The sequence below is a fragment of the Acomys minous genome, assembly GCF_964271855.1.
Source record: "Acomys minous genome assembly, chromosome: 4".
Lineage (NCBI taxonomy): Eukaryota > Metazoa > Chordata > Mammalia > Rodentia > Muridae > Acomys > Acomys minous.
The window spans coordinates 112,606,107-112,629,677 of record NC_140486.1 but is presented as its reverse complement, the minus strand read 5'-3'; the positions used below and the strand labels follow the sequence as shown (position 1 = coordinate 112,629,677).

The following is a 23,571-nucleotide window of genomic DNA, read 5'->3' as shown; positions in this document are numbered from 1 at the left end:
TTTGGATTCTTGGTTTGGTCTTTGCAGATCTCTTGCTCCTTTTAAGTGTCTCTTGTACTTCTGTGTATTAATGTCTGCATCTCAGGTGCAATGTCTGCTCCTACATCACTTTGACTCTTCCTAGTAAGCATCTAGTCTCAATTCCCAGTACCACTCAGAGCAGCACCCACCATGGCAGCAACAACTCTAAACTGAACAAGACACGGACACACATTGAACCCTGATGTGCTACTACTAAGTCGGGAATGCAAAATAATCTGAGTATTGTGAGCATACTATAAAGCTAAAATTATTTATGGTGAAAGTAGAAATAATAAATGAATACAATAAAGAAGATGCTCGGTAATAAAGGCACTTACCACACAGCCCGATGATCTGCGTTTGATCCCTGGAACCCCTGGTAAGGAGGAAGAAGAGAGTTGTTTCAACAAAGCTGTCCCCTTGACCTCTCTACAAGTGTGCTGTGGCACACACAGACATACATCACACAGTGCACATCACAACACACACACACACACACAACAACAATAATAGTAATATTAAAAAGCAAAGCAAAGTGAAAAATACTACTAAATTTTTTTCTAAATAGGGAATATACGTGGCAGAAAAAAGATGAAGTACTGGATCAGCTTCTTTCTGGGTCCTATAAAATTGTCTGTCAAGCAGAAAGAAGCAGGTAAAGTTTGTCTTTCTCACCATTCAGGACTAGTCAGATGTCACACAACATTGTCTTTAGGAATGTCCCTCCCCTGTGGACCAGAGCCTGTGCTGACCACCATTAGCTTTGAGTCTTATCCCAGCAGATTTCCGTATCATTGGATTCCTTGGTTCACTAGTGGCTAGTGTTGTAGTGAGAGGACCATGCCAAGTGTGCTCCAGGGTGCGCCAAGCAAGCAAAGCAGAGATCTGTATGAGAGGGCCAGGCTCTGTGCTTCCAAATCCTTAGTACTAAAACCGCAGGCAGGGGGATGAGGCTGAAGTGTAGTACTCCAGTGGTGTGCAGAGCAGTCAGTGCTACCAAAAGTGAGCCCTACAGACAGATGCTTCAGAAGACGAAGTCACCTGTTTACACTGAGCCCAGGGCTGCGGGACTCTTCATTTACCCTTGGGCGATAGACTGAGGTCCCAGAACGAAGGGCAGTACTCCCATTCACTGAACCATCCACCGCCCACGTGGTACTTCAACTCCTCTTCAGGCTGTTTGGCCTCTGAGGACTCCTTTTATGAGGCTCTGAGGGCGGCACAGTCTTAAAGGTAGTTCCTTCTCTAGGTGACACGTAGCCACTGCTGTGAGGTTTGGGGGCTAGTTTACAGCTCTAGTAGGTGGTGTTAACCTGGGAGAGCAGGGCTTAAAAGTCAGGTGGACTTCAGTCTCATGAAACAGCCCACTTTATTCAGAGCATCAGACAATTTATACCCTGACAGTTTAGAAAAATCACGTGAATTAAGGTGCTCAATCACAAGGACAAGCTGTACGTGGTAGAACCTGTTTTCCGCAGAGGCGCGTGGATGACAGCAGCTGAAGTAAACTCACTCTTACCCACCATGCCAGGGAGCGGCATGAAATCCCATTCCAGGAACAAGTCTGTGTTGTTGAAGAAGCCCATGTCACCCGACTCTTGTTTTTTCTTGGAGTTTTCTCACAAAGCACTCAGCATTCCCCTCACTTGACTCCATTCTTGGACTGTGTTCCAACAGAGAGGTGCAGAACAGAAACAATGGCTATCTCGCCAGAGATCTCACGGGGCTGGAGGCTGGTCCTGTGGTTAGCGGATCCTGTTGTCTCAACAGGGCCTGCTGCTGCCTCACCTTTTGGACAAGGCTTCTGATTCCCCTGCCGCACCAGGGAGCCAGACTGAAGGCGGGTGTTGCTTGCTCCTCTCCAGACCTCAGTGTTCTGTCTCCTGCACTTTCCCCTGCTGTCTCACTCCCTTTGATTCCCTTCCTCTTCCCACCTTTATCTCTTTGGACCAGAGCTGTTTGACCTGTCTTATTTGCCAGCCTCCCTGTCTCAGCTTCTTACCTCCATCTCAGTCTGGAATTGCTTGAATTTTCTAAAGTTGTAAATGTTCAGCTCCCATAGTCCTACTCTTCTTGTGTCTGTGTTTGCATCAAATGGAGTTACATGTTAGGTTTACCCATGTTTATTCACGGATTTTGTTATTGTTGTTACGAATTTGTAGTCTTAGCCGGGTGACATGGCAGCAGACGTTTAATCCCAGCACTTGGGGAGGCAGAGACAGGTGGATCTCTGTGAGGCCAGGCTGGTTGACAAAGCAAGTACAGGGCATCCAAGGCTACACAGAGAAACTCTGTCTTGATAAACAAAATATAAGACAATAAAGAAAGAAAAGAATTTGTAGTCTTTTGTAAAGTGATTAGCAGCTAATGGACATGGCTTATTTACTCAAATGGATATGCATATTTAATTATTCATGTTTCTTTTCTAAATGGCTGTGCCTTATTACAATCATTGACTTGTGTGTGTGTGTGTGTGTGTTTTAAATTTATACATTATTTCTTTTTTCTTTCCAAGATGAGATCTATTCTTGGGGAAACTGAGGAAGAGCTGGCCCAAGCAGTGAAGTGTCTGGATGCTGCCCTGAAAGAGAGCCAGAAGCTGAGCAGGGACCTGGAGGCTTTGGAGGACAGGAAGAGCAACAAGGTAAGGGGTCCTCTCAGAGAGCCCACCTGTGACCGGGGCGTGCAGATTCTGACAAGGGGTCCTCTCAGAGAGCCCACCTGTGACCGGGGCGTGCAGAATCTGACAAGCCGCACTCCCATTCACTGAAAGAGGGGCTGTGATCAGTGAAGGGTTAGATTGGTTGTATATTTTCCCATAGTAATGCACTGTAATTACTATAATTACTGTAACAAAGGTCTGACTGTTTTCTATTAAATCCATCTGGTCTTGGGAGCAATCACCTTCTGTGGGGCTTTTACTTACCTAGTTTCTTTTGCTTTTTGAGACAGGGTCTGACCGTGTAGCCAGGCTGGTCTCAGAGTGTCTCTCCTGTTAGTCCCTTGTGTCCCCTGACCCTGGGCTGGGCTTACAGGTTTTTGCCCTCCTGCCCAGCCTGCTCTCTGTGCTTAGCATGGTATTGCTTTGCTGTGACACGTCTTCACAGTGTTCCTGTGTGACTTAGCAGGAACGCAAGGCCCCTCCCAAACAGCTTTATAAATGTATCACACTTTTCATTCACACATTATAACTGTGTGTTTTATATGACATTTTATTTTAGTACATCTACATTTAGTACATTTTGTAACAATTATACAAGGATGTAGGCTCAATTTTCCTAACAACAATTCTATTATGAACTTATTAACTAAGAGTACATCACTTATAACCCGACTAACCTAAATAATAAGAAAAGGAGATTAAAGAACACAATAATGAAACCATAAGGACATCAGTTCCGAGGAATGATTCTCCTGGCGTAGTCAGCAGGATTTCTTCTGCTGGAACATGTAGCAACCGGAACCCGGAGCCCGGAGCCTCAAAGCCTTCCCTCTAGGAGCAGTTCTCTCTAGGAGCATCTCGAAGTGGAGCAATGAACAGGCAAAACTATCCCAAGTCTCCAAAGGCCCCCTCCTATTTTTGGCTTACATTTATATCTCCTCTCAGAATTTGCTCAAGGATGTTTTTCAGTTGGTTAACAACCAATCTCCCCCACGTGGTGGTTTGACTTCTAAGGGGATAAACGTCCTCTGCTCTCTCCCAAGTCTTTTTCACATCCACATTGTGACCTAAACACAAAAACATGTTTCTCTCTCCTTCACCAGGATACTCTTGGCATGTCTGTTACCTCATGTTTATCATTTGATTTGTGTATATGTGAAACAGTCAACTAATTCTTGGAAGATATGTTATCTTATTGGAGTTTAAGAACAGTTAGGAGTTTCCTCCTATCCAGTAGCATCACTGTACTGGTTAACCATCTACGTCCGTCCTCTATTAGCTTTCCTAGGCTCAAGCAGCCACCATGTTCTCCTTCTTTGACACCAGGTTTTAGCTTCCACATTTAAGTGACCATATACAATATGAATCTTTCTATGCCTGAGTTATTTCAGTTCAATCAATGTCCACCACTTCCATCATGTTGCTACAAATGACAGAAATCTATTATTCTTGTGTCTAAATAATATCCCATTGTGTATGTGTGCCATATTTCATCTCTTCTTCTACCCATACCTCAACCCTCCTCATAGAGACACACACACACACACACACACACACACACACACACACACACACACACGGTACATCATTCGTTAGCAGCTTCACTTTTTCCTCCAGTCTTTTATCCTATAATTTCAGACATGGTGTTTTCTGAGCCCATCAAAAGACAGCTGAGCACACTTGCCCAAGATCTCCTCTGAACCAAAGATGTTGTTGGCCCCAGTGTGTTCTCTTAACTGTGTGCTGTGCAGTGGCAGTAGTGAGGGAGCAGCCACATTTCCCAAGGACTACTTTTCTTTTTCTCAAAGCACAGTAACTTAAGAAACAAAAGTGAAATGTGCTTTCCCCTTTTCTGCCTTGTTTCATTTTCCTCTAGGTGGGAAACTTTCAGCAACAATTAGCAGAGACCAAAAAAGACAACTGCAAAGTTACAGTCATGCTGGAAAACATCTGAGCTTCTCACAGTAAGATGCAGGGAGCTCTGGAGAAAGTCCAGGTAGAGCTCAGGCGGCAGGATTCAGAGATAGCCGGCCTCAAGAAGGAAAAGTACTACACTTATGTTTTGGCCATGTTAAGGGAGAACATGAAGTCTCTTGAGTACCTTTTATTTTGAAAAACTATTAAAATGGTGTTTAAAGAGCTAACAGGTTAGGGGCTAAGCATGCAGCTAGAAAGCTTGCTAAAGTCCAAGTTGCAAGTCTGGTGTGGTGGCACATGACTTTAATCCTAGCACTCTGGAGACAGAGACAAATGGATCTCTGTGAGTTCGAGGCCAGCCTGGTCTATATAGTGAGTTCCAGGATAGCCAGGGCTACACAGTGAAGCCCTGTCTTTAAAAAACTAAAAGAAGTTGCCCATGCTAGTGTGACATAAAGGAAAATGTGTTCTTTAAGTTTACGGACTTTCTTAGCCTTGTTACTTTCTGCACCATTCAAGCCTAATGCCAAGGTTAATAATTATTTTAGGTTAATCAGCCTGAGACACACTTTTAGCTGTGTTTTATTAGTGAACTTCATTGAATGTTTCAAAATTACATAAAATGAAAAGCAATAATTAAAAATAAAAAATACATTTAATATTTTTTGTGCTAAAAAATGCTCTGAGGCTGGTAATGCCTCTGGAATATATTATGTGTACTACAGGTTTATATTGCTTCTATGTTATGAGAAAACAAGTGAATAGTATTTTCTTCATGTGCTTATTTTTATCTTTGCATGTTATAAAAGTATTATATCGTACCTTAAATTTTAAAAAGGCAAAAGAATAGTATATAAAATATCATTTACTGGTCACAATACATTTCAAAGTAGCTATTATATTTAGAAGCAACAGCAGGCTAACCCTTCTCCAAAAGGTAAAACCATATACTAAACTGGCACTCCAGAGGTCAAAGTGCAGGCCCATAGCCTGATACATGGTCAGGATTTTTAACTCCTCAGGAGCCTTCCTTCCCTGCCCCCAAGATGAAGCTATGATTGTTACCTATCACCTCTCTGGTGTTTTGAGCACGTGCAGCTACTAATAGTGCCCTCCAAGCTCCCCATTGAAAGGTGTATCAGTGTTCCTGGGCCCTTCCTTACAGTCATCTATTTTATGCTTCTAATTTTAGGTCTCTAAATCAACGAATAGTACATAAGCTTGAAGCAGAAGTGGACCAGTGGCAGGCCAGGATGCTGGTTGTGGAGGCCCAGCACAGCAGCGAGGTAGAGGCCAAGCTCAGAGCCGGCAACACCAGTTCAGTTTACTATGACATTAGTTTTTAGAAAAATGAAATGAAACAGAGAAAGTTCGTTTTCATTCAGTTAAGAATCCTAGGGTAAAGCAGGAGGATCCAAGATGGCGGCGAGCAGTGTAGACCATGTTTAGAAGCTCCAGTAAACAATTCAGGGAATTGCATAGAATTCTGAACCAGGAACACTGAGATCCCACCACCACTGCAGCAGGAGTGCTCCATGGTTCGAAGGGACCAGGGTGCAGAGGACCTGTGTGCCCCTGACGCGGGAGGAGAGTGGATTTTCTCGGATCAGAATGGCAGCAGCGGCAGCGGCAGTGGCAGTGGCAACAGTGGCAGTGGCTGAGGTTTGCAGCTCGGAGTCCTTCAGCGGAGGCAATTGGTGTGGTGGCCAGTGGGAGTTGCTGTGGGAGAGGGGTCTCTGGGCAGGATTTGGGCCGCGCCGCGTGGTGTGGGCTCCGTGACCCAAGCTCAACTTGACTCACGGCTCGTGACCTGAGACCCAAACTGGACTCGGCGCACAGTTTAGCCCCTGTGATCCAAGCTCAGCTCATGGTGCACTTCTGCCACGGAGACACTAGCTGAGCACAGCGAGCAGTTCTGCCAGAGACGCTAGCTCATCTCAGCGCACAATTCTGCCAGAGACGCTAGTCCAGCTCAAGAGTGCAGTTCCACTGCTGAGACATTAGCTGAGCTCAGCATGCATTTTGGTCCTTAGACCCAAGTCCAGCTCAGCGCACATTTTCAGCCCAGAGTCCCTAGCTGGACCTGGCGGGCAGGTTGGGTCCAGAGACTCTAGCTGAACTTTGGGCGCAATCGTGGCTCTGAGACTCTGGCTGGACTCTCGCACAGTTTAGGCCCAGAGTCCCTGGCTGAATTCAGCGCACAGTGTGGGTCCAGAGTCCCTTGCTGAGCTTGGTGCGCAATTCCACCCCTGAGACTCTGGCTGAGCTCAGCAAGTGGTTTGGGGCCAGAGTCCCTAACTGCGCTTGGCGGGAAGGTTGGGCCCAGAGACTCTACCTGAGCTTTTTGCACAGTCCCGGCCCTGAGACTCTGGTTGGACTCTGTGTGCAGTTTGGGTCCAGAATTCCTGTCTGAGCTTGGCAGGAGGTTCAGGCTCTGAGACTATAACTGACCACGGCATGTGCTTTGGATCCAAACACCCTAGCTGAGCTTGGCATGCAGTCCCATCCCGGAATCTCTGGCTGGACTCTGCGTACATTTCGGGCCCAGAGTCCCTAGCTGAGCTCGGTGCACAGATTGGGTCCAGAGTCCCTAACTGAGCTAGGCAAACGGTTTGGGCCCTGAGAATCTAGCTGAGCTTGGCGCGTGGTTTGGGCCCAGTGTCCCTGGCTGGTCTTGGCAGGGGACCCAGAAGACTGTGGACACTTTGACCTGACCCAGTGCACATTCAGAGACCCAGAACGATTGCAGGACCCACTGTACAGGGGAGCTGAGGATCACTGGCTGTGAGAGTCCAAAACGACAGGGCTAGCCTCCTGCCACCCACACCAGTGAAGCATCAGAGCTTCCAGCCTAGGGAAATCATGAGAAAACAGGTGAATCTATCATCAGACTCCCTCCACACAACTCTGGAAGCTACCCAACAAAAACAAAGATGGCAAGATGTCTAAACACAAAAAAAAACTCAAAACAATATGGCATCTCCAGATCCTAGATATCCCAAAGAAAACAACCCAGAGAACTCAAACACAACGGAACTACAAGAAAATGACCTCAAATCCTTAGTAATATGGATGATAATGGAGGAAACAAAATTCGTAATCAAATGCAGGAAGATGCAGCCAAACAGGTGAGAGATATAAAAGAAGCCCATAGAGTGGAACTGGAAAAATTTCAGGAAAATACAAACAGCCAGATGAAAGAAATCAGTAAAATGGTTCAAGCTCTGAAGACCTATAAAGAGGCAATGGAAGAAACTCAGGAATATACAATCAGATGAAAGAAATAAAAAATCAGTTCAAGATCTGAAGATGAAAATGGATTCAATGATAAACACACAGACAGAAGAAAAATGAGAACGTGAGACCTCAGAGAAGAAGGCAAGCAACACAGTGGTGAGCTTTTCTAACAGAATCCAAGAAATGGAGGAATGAATCTCAGGTCTAGAAGATACAATCACAGATCTTGAAGCAACCATTAAAGAAAATGCTAAATCTGGAAAAGTCCTGACACAAAACATCCAAGAAATCAAGGACACCATGGAAAGAAGAAATCTAAGGATAATAGACATTGAAGAAAGAGAAGATATCAGACTTCAAGACCCAGAAATTATTCTCAACAAAGTCATAGAAGAAAATTTCCCCAATCTAAAGAAGGAGATGCCTATAAACATACAAGAGGTCTACAGAACACCAAATAGAATAGACCAGAAAAGAAAAACTGCCCGTCACATAATAATCAAAACACAAAACATACAGAACAAAGAAAAAATATTAAAAGCTGCAAGGGAAAAGGGCCAAATAACATTTAATGGCAAACCTATCAGAATTAAACCCGACTTCTCAGCAGAGACCATAAAAGCTAGAAGGGCCTGGACAGAGATCCTGCAAACCCTAAGAGACCACAGATGCTAGGCCAGACTACGTTACCCAGCAAAACTATCAATAACCATTGATGGAGAAAACAAAATATTCCATGACAAAAACAAATTCAAACAGTACCTATCCACAAATCCAGCTTTACTGGTACTAGAAGGAAAACTCCATCCCAAAGGGTCAAGCTACAACCAAAACTACTCAGGAAATAGATAACTATACCATGGCAAAAACACAACTACACAAACACTCAACTGGAACCAACATCAAAATTAAGACTCTTAACAGTCACTGGTCATTAATATCTCTCAACATCAATGGTCTCAATTCTCCAATAAAAAGACACAGACTAACTGAATGGATGCATAAACAAGATCCAACATTCTTCTGCATCCAAGAAACACATTTCACCCATAATGATAGGCATTATCTCAGGGTAAAAGGTTGGAAAAAATATTCCAAGCAAATGGTCACAAGAAGCAAGCAGGTGTAGCCATTTTAATATCTAACCAAATAGACTTTCAACCAAAATTGATAAAAAGGGATGAGGAAGGATACTTCATACTCATCAAAGGTAAAGTCAACCAAGATGACATCACAATTCTGAACATCTATGCTCCCAATACAAGGCACCCACATTTGTAAAAGATCTGCTAATGAAGCTTAAACCACACATCGATCCCCACACAATAATAGTGGGAGACTTCAACACCCCACTCTCACTGAAGGACAAGTCATTGAAACAGAAACTAAGCCGAGAAATAACATCATTAACCAATGCCATGAATCAAATGGATCTAACATATCTATAGAACCTTTCACCCAACCAAGAAGGAATATACCTTCTTCTCTGCACCCCATGGAACCTTCTCCAAAATTGATCACATTGTAGGTCACAAAGCAAGCCTCAACAGATACAAGAGGATTGAAATAATACCTTGTGTCCTATCAGATCACCATGGTCTTAGGCTGCAATTCAACAACAACAGAAATAACAAAAAGCCTACACATACATGGAAACTAAACAACTCACTGCTTAATGACACCTGGGTCAGGGAAGAAATAAAGAAATCAAGGACTTCCTGAAATTCAATAGAAAAGAAGAAACAACATACCCAGATTTGTGGGATACATTGAAAGCAGTGCTAAGAGGAAAATTCATAGCACTAAGTGCCTTTAAAAAGAAATTGGAAACATCGAACATAAGCAACTTAATGACAGCTGGAAGCCTTAGACAAAAAAGAAGCAGAAACACCCAAGAGGAGTAGACGTCTGGAAATAATCAAACTCAGAGCTGAAATTAACAAATTAGAAACTAAGAAAACAGTCCAAAGAATCAACAAAACCAAGAGTTGGTTCTTTGAGAAAATCAACAAGATAGACAAACCATTAGCCAAACTAAAAGGCAGATAGACAGTATCCAAATCAACAAAATCAGAAATGAAAAGGGAAACATAACAACAGACACTGAAGAAATACAAAGACTCATAAGATCCTACTTTGAAGGCATATATGCCACAAAATTTGAAAATATAAGGGAAATGGACAATTTTCTTGATCAATTTCACTTGCCGAAATTGAGTGAAGAACAGATAAACAAACTAAATAGTCTCATTTCCCCTACAGAAATAGAAGCAATGGGGAGACCTGGTGGCACTGTGTGTGTGTGTGTTTTATATTTTACCTACAGGGTTTCTTTCTAGTTCCAACTGATAATTTTGGTGCCACTTACAGAGTGTAACGAATAAAAACCGTTCTAGTGACCACCCTGGACTCACAGGCACGCTTCTCCCTTTCAGATGGAGCTGCTACAGAAGTCTCTAGATAGAACTGAAGAAGACAAGAAGAAATTGGCCACGAGCCTGGGTCAAGTGCTCCAAACCAGTGGTCATGACATCCAAGAAGAACTGGAAAAGTGAAGAGATTGAGCAGCAGAGGCTGGAAGCCTTCAAATAAGGGCAGTCTCTTCACAGTGAAATTGGGAGGGCCTCTGGAGGAGGAAGTGGCTCCTTCTGAGAGGCTAGGGAAGCCCTTCCTCTCTCTTGAGCTGGTGCACCTAGCTCAGTCATGTCAGTACCAAGGCACAGCTGAATAGCAACAGGCAACAGCTGGCTGGAGCACACCTATGTGGGTCTCCTTCTCAGTCCTTCCTCCCCCATTATGCAGATGATTCCTTATGTGAAGTCAACCCAAAATGTAAAGACTGCCGCAAGGGACACTCACACATTTCCTCCAGGCTTAAGCTACCCTCTAACAGCACCACTGAGCCAGGTGTGGAGGCGCATGCTGACAGTTTCGACACCTAAGGCTGAGGCAGGAAAAGCATGAGCTGGAGGCCAGCCTGGGCTTCATAGTGAGAACCAATCTCAAGAAAAGCGAAATAAGGCTGAGAGAGATGGCTCATGGGTGGAGACACTGAAGTGAGCCTGATGGCCTGAGCTCAGTACCCAAGTCTACAAGGCAGTAGGAGAACCAGCTCCTGAGAGTTGTCCTCTGACATGGACACACAGTGGTGCATACATGCATACATATGTAAATAAAATTAAGGAAACCAAAATAAGTAATAGACATTTGAGCGAGGACTCACAGTACTCTGAGTGGGCATCAATCATCCAGGCATGGAGCAGCTACAGCTAATCAGATGATAAGCCATTTGTCATTTTTAGGTTTTTTTCTAAGACGGGTCATATCAAACCATAAAGATTTTTTTAACAAACATATGTCAGTAAGTATGACTTAGACATTAATATCAGTCTATGGAAGTTTATGCTCAGGGAAACACATATAGTTTCTTGTCACTGATTGTGCATGGTCAGGGCAGAAGCTGAGGCAGAGACGGCACATTTTGTGTATACGACCTATGTGAATTTTACTCCCCAAACATTACTGCCACAAAGCTGTGCAGTATTGGCTAAAACAATTTGGTGTTTGTATAGTGGCTGGCAGACTCATTTAAAAACCCATAAAAGTCAGATACTAATTGTTCAAGTTTACCTAGTAAGGCATTCTCAACCCTGAGTATCCTAAAAATTCTTCAGGTACTCTTTGTTTTCTATTCATTTGTTTGTCTTATCTTACTCAGGTTGGTTTATCTTACTTTACAATTATTTTTCTTGTTTTTTTTAATGCCTGCTCATTTTCTACTAAGAGCGCAAGAAAAGATGTGTATTTGGGTGGGTGGGAAGTACACCGGTGGGGAAGGAATTGAGGGACGGGAACCATAATGTATGTAATGTATGAAAAAAATCTATTTTCAGTCAAAAAACAAAGTACAATCCCTGTCACTATTGCTAAAATGATTACTGCAAGGCCAATGCCAGTGGAAGACTGTGAGAATCGTAGACCTCCCTGCAGCATTTGCTTCCGAGTCTGACTTTACAGATCCCTCATAGCTCATATTTTCATCAAAGACTAGTTGTACCTCAGTTAAAACTTGCCAATCTCTTGATATTGTGCAAATGTGTACTAATCTGGGTACACACTTAGGAAAAAGATACAGCATGGGAGAGTGTTCTGGACTCACTGGTTTTGAGGCAGAATTATGAGATGTAGAAATGCAGATCTAGTTCTGAAAAGACGTCACGGGTTGGAATTCATCTTTACAAAGATGAGAGCTAGTTTACTGAGATGCACTGCCTTCCTTGGGAAAGCACAGGTAGAATGGAGGTCAGAGCATGGCACTATTTCAAGGAGGAGGAGGCCAGAGAAGGAGCATCTGTAGATGGAGCACCTGTAGATGGCTCATCTCAGTAGCCCTAGAAGATTACACAGAATAAGAATCTTCTAGATCTGGAAAAGTCCTGATCATATAGAAGCAAAACTTGGTTGATGAAGAAAGGCAGGCAGACAGTGAGAGGATGGAAGCTCGGGGCTCGGTGTGAAGGAGACCGTTCCTGCTGCTTCCTTCCTGGGCCTGTGGTGAGAGCTGGACTCTGAGCAGAGAGTACAGACAAGGCCACTGAACTCGGAGGAAATCCAGAGTGGAAGGCTTGCCACTGAGTCTGAGGTTAGGCGAGCATAGCGCACTGAAACTGGAAAACTGTTTCAGGAACTGATGGTGGATAGTCTGTTGGTCTCCTCAGAAGAAAACAAGAGCAGGATGAATACGTTTTAAAGACCTTTATTCCAAGGAGGCCCATAATTAACAGCACTATACTATGCATGCAAACCTTTGTTTGAATAGATGTCACATTGAGTGTCCTTCTATGATATGAAGCTCATATCTACACAAGTGGCAGCAGAAATGGAAGCCTGAAGGGGAGAATTACACTAAAAATTAAGCTAAGGATTGGTGAGACGGCTCAACAGGTAAAGGCTCTTGCTGCCGAGCTTGACAACCTAGGTTCAGGCCTTGGGGCCCACACAGTACAAGAGGAGAATGGACCCCTGCAAGTTGTACTCAGGCCTCCACCTCCCTCCCTCCCCTCTCCTCTCTCTCCTTTCTCTCTCTCACACACATACATTTATTAAATAAATATAATTTAAAATTTTTTAAAAATAAGTTTTAAAGTTAAATTAAGTACAAATTAAGTTTGAAATCATTCTGGTTAGGATTTGAATTTGAGAATTCAATGATGATTGATAATGGCTGTCACTTACTATGTACTGTACACTGGGCATTATGCTAATCCTTAATGCCAACTAAGATTATTTGGTGGTGGATACTGTTATTATTCTCACTTATAGATAAAGAAATGGGATAGAAAGATGGCATTCCTACCCAAGATCAGATACCATCCTGTTGGAGCTAGGATTTGGGTTTAAGCAGCGGCAGTGGCAGACTGAAGCTGATAATCTTAGTCATATAACAAGCAAAGTAGAAAATCAAAATATCGTATTATATAGTAGTTTTCACATTTCAAGATGAGTGTAGTATATGAGGAGTGTGGGGATGTGATAAGAATAATTATTTCACTAGTGACTTCAGACTGTCCCATCCCTTTATGCGATGTCATTAGGAAGTTATCGGGATAATACGATGGCTCAGCCGGTAAAAGCTTTTTCCATGGATCCTGATGACCTGAGAATAAATTCCTGCAGGTTGTCCTCTGACACCACATGTGTACACACACACACACACACACACACACACACACACACACACACACACACAAACGCAAATATATAAATACATATAATTTTTGAAAGAAAAGGTTATCAGCAGGCTATTGAGCTGTCACAACAGCAGAGTTTCCTAGTAGGACCTTGTGCGGGCCAGGAGGTGAGTTCTGACCTTCAGGTCTTATCAACACGTCAGCCAGGTGAAAAATGGAAATCCATTAACAGAGGTTTCTCCGGAGGCATGTAGGGAGGACAGATCCACTGTCCAAACACACAGAAGAGATGCTCAGTAGGGAAGGATTGCAGGCCACCTACTTTGAGAAACAAGGGTCACATGCTGAGGGGAGGGGTCACCGACTAAGTCCATCCATTAGCTTCTCACGGTCCTTCCTTGAGAGAGTAAGAAGCTATAGACGCCACACACGTTCTGCTTATCATTTCAGGGCCTGTCAGCATCCTCAGAAGCCTCATCATGGATCTGGACCAGTGAACCCAAACTAAGAGTGCTGATCAGATGAAGGGCTCTCACTTCAAAGACAAGGAAACAATATAATTAGTTTAAGCTTCCAGAAGAGCTAGCTAATATCAAACATGACAGAGCCAGGCAGCCATCTCTTATGTGTGATTGTACCATCTGCTACTTCCGAATGCTGTTTCCACATTTGGTAGACTCCCTTCATGGAGTATGGAGCCTGGGTTTGCACCCCCTTTTCCTTGGTTCTGAGCTCTGCTCATGGGGTTGAGCTGAGGTCCGGTGTGCTGCTGCTTTGTAAACCACCTGCCTTCCAGAGGGTTCACCTTCTCCTGAAAACCTGTCTTGACTCTTTAAGATGATTTTTAAAGTGAGTGTATTGTGTTTCCTTCAAAACAGAGAGCGGATTACTGAGGAATCCAAAGTAGAAGCAGAATAGCACATGGAGCGCACTGAAGCTCTGAGAGCGCAGTTTGCGTCGGAGAGAGAGAGAGCGCTTGACTGCAAGAAAGCAGCACAGAGGCAAGTCTCTGCGGTGTGGGGCCATTCGAGAAGGGGGAGCACCTCACAGGAGGGCGGGGAGAGGCCTTAGCTCTTCTGGCCCCTCTGCTCAGCGAGCCAGCTGTGCTGCTGCCGCCACATGGTTCCCTGGCAGGCATGAGGAATGAGAAGTCTGCCATCTGACAGACATAACCATTGCCCCCTCAGGCTGTCTGTCCCCCTCCCCGCATCCACTGCGTGTCTGCAGAGGCACACTCAGCAGCAGGAGAAGGGCTGGGGTTATGGCTTAGTTGGTAGAACGCTTGCCCAGCCACACACAGCTCTGACTTCCGTCTCCAACGGCACACAATCCAGGCCTTGTGGTACACAGTTGCAACCCCAACACCTGGGAGGTAGATACAGCAGAGTTGGAAGTTCCAGGTCAACCTTAGCTACATACTGAGTTCAAGGCTGGCCTAGACTAGACTACATGAAACCTTGTGTTAAACAAACAAACAAACAAACAAGAGCACAGTAAAAAAATGTGACTCATGCTATATGCATAAGCCAAATAGCCCTCGTATAGTTGTAACTGCTACTCTGGACATGAGAAAACTAGCAAGACACAGCACAGTGTACAACTTTGAAGGGATACAAAGTAAGAGAAAGTTTGTTTTAGGCTGGTTGGTGGCTGGAAGCAGGAAACAATGAAAGCATAGCTTTGAGATGCAGGGCTAGGCTCTCTTATGCAGTCTGGGCAAAGCTGAGCTGCAAAGCCAGAAATGTCAGGGAAAGACAGGTTACCTTAGATGGGCCCGCCTGGTCCCATGGCCTTGCCAACTAGATCACTGTATGTGAACCGTTAGGCAAAACTTGGGCATGCTGGGTTCTAAACAAAGGTTGACATGTAAAAGCAATTTTTATTTGCCTGATATATTTGTCATCTCAGAGGCTTACTGCCTCTGTCTGCTAACCTAGGTCTAGTCCTGGAAGCTTCTAGCCTCTGTACAATCTAATCAAGGCCTAGAATGTTTTCAGCCTCTGAGACTCACTGCTGAATAAGCTCACCGTTTCTAGTTCTTTCTGAACTCTTGCTGGCTAGTTCAACACAGCTGTTCTGACTCAAAGCTCCTTGCCAAGCTGAGTGATTCAATCTGCTTGGAGATTGGTCTCTGACTGAGTTGCTCTGCTTGGCCTCAAACTAACTCTAGCAATCTGTTCTAACCTTCTGGCTCCTTCTCATTCTCTGACTCTTTCTGTCTTCACCTGTGTCTAGTTTGTTCTCTCTTCACCCTGTCTCTGTAAAACTCTCCTGGTAAAACTGCCACTGAGTTCCACGAACTGAACTGCCATGAACTCCACTCCACTGCACTGCCTCTCAGCTCCCTGACTCAGCTGAACTGCCTGAACAGCACTGACTAGAACACAGAGACCTGCATGCCTCTGGCTCCTGAATGCTGGGATTAAAATCATGTACCACCTCACCTGGACCTAAGCTTTTCTTTACCTGAAACTTGTTTTATACTAGGCTGGCCTTGAACTCAGAGAGCTGCTTGCCTCTGTCTCCTGTGATTAACGATGCGTTTGTAGTCCAGCTGGATCACACAGATCTAGAGAAGGGTCTTTGGATGAGATCTCGTGCCAGAGCACCCACGTTGTGAATTAAAATTCCTCTACAGTTATCCAGGAACAATTTTAAATTATTATGAGGAAAGTAGATAAGGATATAAGGAAACCATAACATCTTTTAGCAATTGAAAATCAGTGCCAAATTAAATGGTTCTATTGAAAAAAGGACAGTTAAGTCAAAAGGCTTTAGTTTTTTGATTTTGGTTTCTTGAGAAAGGGTTTTTCTGTGTAACAGCCCTGGTTGTCCTTGGAAGGTCAAGGCTGGCCTTGAACTCACAGAGATACACCTGCCTGTGCCACCTGAGTACTGAGATTAATGTGAGCGCCACTATGCTCAGCTTTCTTTCTTTTTTTTTTTTTTTTTTTTTTTTTTTATGCTCAGCTTTCAAAAGGCTATTTTAGTAGAGGAATAAACACATTAACTCTTGCATCATGAACATGGAAGAAAAAGGTATTAATTTTTATATGCTTTTATTTGGTTACAGTTTGTTTTTTGTTTTGTTTTTCTTTGTGGGCATGGTTTTATTTTGTTTCCTTGAGTTATTGGTTTGTTGTATTAAATTTTTGTTTACTGAGAAAGAATTCAAAGTTGGGTAGATAAGGAGGGAGAGAGGATCTGGAAGGACTTGAGGGAGGAGAAAATATCAAAATATATTTAGATTTAAAATTGTTTTAAATAATAAAAATTATAAAAATAGTAAGAATACACAACAAGACTTGAGATAGATTTTGTCTTACCAAAGTTGTTACTAGTAGTAATTGTCATTGACAGATACAGTTAACAAGTTAACTTCAACTAATGATACTTACAAAAGTTTTGTGAACTGCAAATCCCTGAATAAATGCATTATAAAAAGCAAGTTCTATGGAAAATAAGTAGGTGTCTTAAATGTAAAAATATATCATTAGTTAGCGCTTATTGCTCAGAACACACAGATAACTGAAACCTGGAGCTGGAGAGATGACTCAGAAGTTAAGAACACGTGCTGATCTTGCAGAGGACCAGGAAGAGGCTCCTGGCATCTCTATGGCTCACGGCCTCCCTGTAACTCCAGTTTCATGGGATCCAGTGCCCTTTCTGATCTTATTGGAAATAAGGCACACTTATGGTATGCATACATACAGGCCAACAGAACACTCAGACACATAAATAAATCTAAATTTAAAACTGCAGCCCTAAAGGAAGCATCTGTGATAATGGTGAACATGTGAGGACACCTGGCAGCAGAGTGTGCCGTGCTGAGAAGCTCAGGTGTGAGTTCGGAGCATCACTGAGCCCCAGCCCCGCACTGTATTAGCTGTGTGTCCATTTTCTCTAAGTAACTTGACTTCCGAATCCATTTCCTCTGTCACAAAAATCAAGGTCATCAAACCACTTGCCAGGTTTGTGTAAAGACTAAATTGCAAAGTGTCTAATGAGCACATGGCCAAACATGCCTAGATGTTGGTGTTAGTTTGCTTTGAGGTAGCAGTGGAGAATCTCATGGCAGTCAGTGATGCAGGCCAACAGTGTGCTGGACCGTAGGGTGTAACCAAAGAGCTGCTGTGGTGAGAGCATGGGCAGAGAGCACTGACTGCATGTGCCATCCACCACCTCCAGCCCTGAGAAGCCTTCCCTCTGCTGTCTCTCTTCACAAGCTATGTGAATTTAAAGCAACACTGTGAGGCCCAGGGTAGTGTAAAATCATTTGTCACAATAGCACTTTTCCGTGAGACACAATTATTAAAATATCTTCACAAGAAGCAATGCCGTACGATGGGTGCAGTAGTGGCGCACATTTGCCAAGTGTACAGAACTACTCTGTTTTCACTTCTTGAGCCATGAGGATGTGACAGCAGAGTAGTCACAGCATGGTGGTAATCACCGAGCAGTCACAGTGTGGTTGGTTCTGTTCTCTTTCTTTACTTGCTTTACCTCACTCTGACTGTCCTGAAGTAAGCTAGGTACATATCCTTCAGTTGATGAACCCGAGGCTGGAGGAAGTTAATTACACAGACGTACACACAGGTGGTGTAGCTGAGATCAGAGCTTAGCATGTCTCCACAGCCATGCTCAGAAAATATAGCTCATGACTACAGGCTCACATTCCTTATCTAGTCTAAAAGCTTACTTAGTCTCAAGTGTTAAAAATTATGAAAATCACTCGATTTGTTGCTTTGTAAATCTGCATAATCAGAAATCACACACTGTATCATTTTCCTGTTTATTTTTTGTATGTGTGTTTTTTGCCTGTGTTCCACGTGTCTACCTAGTACCCTTGGAAGTCAGAAGCAGGCATCGTACCCTGGAACTTGGGGTTTCAGATGGTTGTGAGGCACCATGTGGGTGCTGGAGACTGAATCCAGGACCTGTGCACAAGCAGTGCTGCTCTTAACTGCTGAGCCATCTCTCCAGCCCCCATGATCCTTTTAAAATGTATGAAGGAACTGAAACTTTTCTTTTGTTCCTTCGTCTTCTAAGCTGAAGAAAGCTCTTGACGAGGCCAACTTCAGACCAGTGAAAGGCTCCCGGATAAACCAAGAGCCTCGGCAGAAACTTAAAGAGCTGGAAAAAGGAGCGAACAATTATGAGGAGAAACAAAAGAACCAAGAGGCCCAAATAAAGCTGCACCTGTCAACCGGGGGGCTCAGAGCATGGAGTGGATGAAGGTTGTAGGAGGAGCCTAACCCTGTCCTCACTGTGTGTGGGGAGGGCCTGGGTTGCTGTGACAGGTACCCAGGGACTTGTTTCAGCCCTGACAGCTACACCTGTTCTCTGGGAAGTGGGCAGATTTACTTAGGTGGTGTCACCTCTGCTTTGGGGGAGACACTGCTGTTATTCTTGGCTCTTTCTGGGTCAGTGGGCTAGATAGGATATAGAGCCCAGCAGAAACTGAAAGCTTTGATTTCAGTCAGCCAAAGTTAGCCTACTGGTCATCTCTTTGTGTTATTTGTACATTTGTTTTCAGCAATTAGAAGCAGACTTTAGACGAATGGAAATAATTAAGGATCATTATCAGAAAACGAACAGGTAAAACATGATTCCCACAAACTCTGTGTTTACCACTAATGTAAAATTCTAACCTAATGTTCACCGTGTCCAGAGATTTGAACTGGAGATGAATACCCTGCAGCAAGACGTGGAGCTGCGGACTAAGAGCCAGTGTGAAACCTCAGCCCGAAATAAAGAGCTGGGGTGGAGACTAGGGGCCGAGCAGAAAATGAGGCAGGAACTAGAAAATCAGTGCAAGGTGAGGGTTTCTTATGATTCCTCTCAGTGGTTGTTAGTGAGGGTATGTGCCTAAGTCGAGTGAGAAGGCACTTAGAGTTCCCTTGACTCTATAGGAAAAAAACACAGGTACAAAAATGGTCTGTTAGTTGCTTTTTCATTGTAGTGACACAAGTACCTGACACAAGCATCTTATGTCAGGTCACTCACTGTCTCATGGATTTCAGTCTGTAGTTCCTGGCTCTGTTGATGCTGGACCCAGGAGAGGCAGGACATCGTGACACTAGGGGCATGTATAGAAGCAGTGTCCACCTCGTGGTGAGCAGCAAATAGAGGAGGGACTGGGACTGGGTATGTCCTTCAACCAGCTACTGCCCACTAACTAGATTTCTGCCACCTACCACAGAAAAGCCACCAACTAAAGATTAAGCACCAGCACATGAGCCTTTAAAGGACATTTCATACTGACATCATGGTAGTTTGAGATAGGGAAAATAATCTTCATTCTCTGTTTAATAAAAATGATGTTTGCTTTTGCAAAGCAGCTAGAGCTCACATATGCACTGGGCCCCTTGGTCATCTGGATTTTCAGCTCTTGATTGTTCTCTGCAGAAAGAACGCACTCGCTGCTGCCACAGGAATCATAGCTATTCCTAACTAAAAGTGTAACAACCAAAATCAAACTTCAGGAGGTCATTAAGCTCCTCCTATCTTCCAGCAGCCATGAAGGTTCTAATTCTAAAAAAGACATTAATTTCTCTTAGCAGAATCCAAAAGCCAAAACCAAACTCTTTATGTAGATTAAATTGTATTAAAATACACAGTAGAAGTTCAAAGTGTCCCGTGTTATTTCAATGATTTGATTGCTGTGTTATAAATTTGAAGCATTTCGGTTCTGCATGGTACATTGGAAGTTTATTACATCCTATCACATTTTCAGGAATTGGAAGAAACTATCAGACACCTGATAAAGAAGCAACAAAGAATAAACTAAAAGAAGCCAGCATGGAGTGAGAACAGGTGAGTCAGACCCAGGCACTTAGAGAAATACAGACAGCAACCCTAAAACAGAGTGCTGTGAAGTCTGCCACTGAAGCATTCCTCGAGACTGCAACAGGCAAGGACCAACAGCTTCCTTTTCATCTTTACTGTGGAGAATTTTAGTTATGATTCTGTGTCCTGATGATAAAGAATAAATACTAGAATGTTAAAGGCCTCTGATGTCCAAATACATACTTGTAACCAGAAGAGGAGAGCAGCAAGGTGTGCATCTAATGCTTGACACCTGTGAGTTCCCTGGACACAGGTTCTTAGCTAGAGTTACAGTACCAGAGAAGAAAGTGGTTGGTTATCACCATAACAGTCAGGCCACTACTCTTACCCATGTAGAGCATGCGGAGCTCTGGTAATGACCAGCCCGGCACAATTTGTCCATGGGTGTTAGAGTGGCCTGCAAAGGAGATTTATCACAAGAACATCACTGTCAGTTTATCATTTGTTCCTGTTATGGCTGTTAATTTACATGACAATATAACCTGCCAGCTAGTATGTTAGAAAGAAAAGGACTCTTGACAACCTCAAGTTTGAATACCAACTTTGACACCTTCTGTATGCCCTTAGTAAAGTTACATTTACTCATTTACTCTCCTCTTTTGAGTGTGTGTATGCGCATGCATTAATGTTCATATATGGAGGTGCCTGTGCATTGAGTATGAGCATGCATGTGTAGGCCAGAGGAAAACCTTGAGTATCCTCAAATACCATCCACTTTTTTTTTTTTTGAGACAGGGTCTCTTATTAGACTGGAACTCACCAACTAGACTAGGTCCGCTGTCCAGCGAGGCCCAGTGATCTGCTTGTGCCCTTCTGCCTGGCTTTGGGACTACGAATACATGACACGACACCCAGGTTGTTTTAATGTGGGTTCTGCGGAATCAGAGTGAGGTCCTCATTCTACAGCAAGCGGTCCCTGTGAGCTGCCTCCTCAGCCTGCGTGCACCTGCTGGGAACTGAGCTGTCTGTTGGGTGATGCCACTACAGTCTTAGTCTAATAGATCTGTTAGTAAGTTTCAGTGTCAGTTTGCTTCCATTTGCCACACAATAGGAGGTGTGATTTATAAAGCTATTTCAGCTGTCCTTCTGATAAGAAGGCTCCTGGAGGAAGGGCTGGGCTGGGCCGGGCTGGGCTGGGTTTGGAGAGTGAAGCTGTTGCTGTTATCAGCTTGTACAAACAGAACAGAAAGTATTTTCTGTAGTTCCTAAAAGATAAATTTCATTATAGCAAAGGAGTCCAATCATCGCAGCTCGCTAGAGTGTGCCTGCATGATGGCCTCACTAATATCAGGAAGCTACTGGGCAGCACATATCTGCTACTGGTTCACTAGGTGTAGGACAGACAGGGAGAACCAACAAGATGAGTGGAGAGCAGGAGCCTGTCCGTGTCGCTTACAGCCTCACTCAGAGTGTCCCTCAGCCTGATGGCTGTTTGGTACAGCCTCACTCAGAATGTCCCTCAGCCTGATGGCTTTTTGGTACAGCCTCACTCAGAGAGTGTCTCTCAGCCTGATGGCTGTTTGGTACACTGTAAAGACGTGTTGCAAGGATCCCATGTGAGAATTTGAGTCTTCTGATATATAGACAGAATCTCCCAGACTCCACAGACACAAAAGAACGTATGGCTGTTTCTGTGTTCAGATAACTGCTATCCGGAAGACGCTCACTGCTGATTTAAATGCAGGTTCGGTGGCCTACAACTTGAGCTGACAAAAAAAAAAAAAAATTGCAGAGGCTTCCCCGGGAAGACAGGTGGCTGGAAGAAGTGAGGCTGACAACAGTGTTTGTAAAGAATTTTGACTTTTTCCCTTCGTTTCTAACTACAGAAGCCCTCTAGTCATCCTGTTGCTCTTTACTTGCCTATAGATTTACTCACCTACTGCTAGGAACCCAATGGATTACATTTTTTTTTCATAGAAGTTTCACCTTTCCCAAACTATCTAGATCAAAACTACCCATCTGAACATAGATGTGGCATTTAGGAGGGCAACAGGCTCTGAACACTATTGGTTCTCAGCAGACAAGAGCTGGCTGTCACTGTTTTCCCTACAGAATCAAGACGTGAGGCGTGGTATTACATCCCGCCAGTCTCTTCTACATCAATGGGAAACTAAATAGAACCTTGGGCTTATGCCTAAGAAGTATCATTCTGACAAAGGGAGGAAGAACTGCCCTTAACAGAGGAGTCTTTCATGGGAAGACTGGCTTCTGTGGTTCTGCTGGCCAGTGAAGAGGCTAGCCTGTGTCTATAGTATAAGGAGATGACATACACCAAAGATTTGGGGCTTTATCCTTTATAAACTCTTTTATGTGACTACTCCATCTTTTTTCCCCTTTCACTATTTTCCACTCAATAAACTTAAATATAGTTTGTTTTATGGTAGTAGATGTTGGCACATGATATTTTCTATTTTCAGAAAGTGTTTAGTGTTAAGTGAAATAGCCACAATGCAGTATTCTAGACTCATTCTAGAGTCTGTAGGAAACTCTCTAGAAAGGGAGTTATTTGGCCTTATGTCTTCATACATTATCCTTGGTGACTGTGTTAAAGCAATGAAAAAATGAACTAATGTATCCTCCCCAGTTGCTTTTTGTCATGGTGTTTATCACAGCAAATAAAACCTAAGACAATGGCACAATCTTGTCATCCCAATGCTAGGGAGAGAGAGACAGCTGGGTACTTGGGGCTCACTGGGCAGCCAGCTTAGGTGTGGTGGTTTGGATAGAAATGAATCCCATAGGCTCATGTGTTTGAATGTTTGTTCCAAAATTGATAGAGCTGTTTGGGAAGGATTAGGAGGTGTGGCCTTGTTGGAGGGGGTGTGCTACTGGGGATGGGCTTTGAGGTTTCAAAAGCCGACACCGTGCCCAGATAGCCCCCTCTCTCTGCCTCTTGTAGGCTGGATGAAGGTTTTCAGCTTCTCTTTCAATGCCATGCCTGCCTGCCTGCCTACCACTATGCTCCCTGGGATACCACACCCTAGCATCCTGGCAATTCTATTGTGAGTGTCTCTTTCACAGTTTAAATCTAGACAGCTACACCATATATCAGTTTCCTTATTTAGAAAAATACACTTATTATTTGTGTGTATGTACGTATGTTTGTACACACACACACACACAAATGCACACAGTGAGTGCAAGTACCTGTGGAGGCCAGAGGCATCAGACCCCTTGCAGCTGGAGTTACAGGCT

At 43.8% G+C, this 23,571-nt stretch overlaps 1 pseudogene across 1 annotated transcript in view; it reads left to right on the top strand.

The window, feature by feature from the left end:
* LOC311596299 (coiled-coil domain-containing protein 150-like) overlaps positions 1-22,607 on the top strand; it is a 33,757-nt pseudogene extending 11,150 nt beyond the window's left edge. Inside the window, exons 2-11 of the transcript XR_014783623.1 lie at positions 2,537-2,665; positions 4,560-4,729; positions 5,793-5,886; positions 10,273-10,388; positions 14,406-14,597; positions 17,290-17,367; positions 18,546-18,759; positions 19,184-19,345; positions 20,264-20,343; positions 22,056-22,607. The product of XR_014783623.1 is annotated as a coiled-coil domain-containing protein 150-like (transcript). The remainder of the gene's footprint in view (positions 1-2,536; positions 2,666-4,559; positions 4,730-5,792; positions 5,887-10,272; positions 10,389-14,405; positions 14,598-17,289; positions 17,368-18,545; positions 18,760-19,183; positions 19,346-20,263; positions 20,344-22,055) is intronic.
* Positions 22,608-23,571: the final 964 nt, after the last annotated feature.